Source organism: Apis dorsata, unplaced genomic scaffold (assembly GCF_000469605.1).
Source record: "Apis dorsata unplaced genomic scaffold, Apis dorsata 1.3 scaffold_209, whole genome shotgun sequence".
In the NCBI taxonomy this organism is placed as follows: Eukaryota; Metazoa; Arthropoda; class Insecta; order Hymenoptera; family Apidae; genus Apis; species Apis dorsata.
In genome coordinates, this window is record NW_006263493.1 from 146,713 (window position 1) to 147,055 (window position 343).

Below are 343 nucleotides of genomic sequence, written 5' to 3' on the forward strand. Positions count from 1 at the left end.
TAAAAATTTATTATTAATTATAAAATCGAAGCTAATTCTCATCTTACAAAATTATACCTGAGCACTCTGTTCCGTGGTATACTTTCCGTCGGCGAGATGATCGATCCATTTTCTAAAGGATTAAGCAGATCATATCTGATATCGAGATAGCCATTGGTCTGAATATCCAGCAAAGGTGAGACTTGATCCGTCATTTTTTAAGATATTTATTGAACTGAGAACGAAATCTTTATTGAACTAGACGGAAATCATAAAATCAATTGAATCCATTTCTTTTAAAATATTATACGATTCTTGTATTATTTTTGATTTGGATATATATTTATATAATAAAAATATATTA

General features: G+C 28.0%; 1 protein-coding gene across 6 annotated transcripts in view; it reads right to left on the reverse strand.

The window, feature by feature from the left end:
* Positions 1-343, reverse strand: part of LOC102681078 (NAD kinase-like) — a 19,518-nt gene that overhangs the window by 7,117 nt on the left and 12,058 nt on the right. Inside the window, exon 1 of one of the 6 annotated variants that reach the window (XM_006615047.2) lies at positions 58-76. The exons of the other annotated variants lie outside the window; for them this stretch is intronic. The gene's annotated coding sequence lies outside the window, so the exon portion shown is untranslated. Of the gene's footprint in view, positions 1-57; positions 77-343 lie in introns of those variants that run through there. 6 annotated transcript variants of the gene reach the window in all.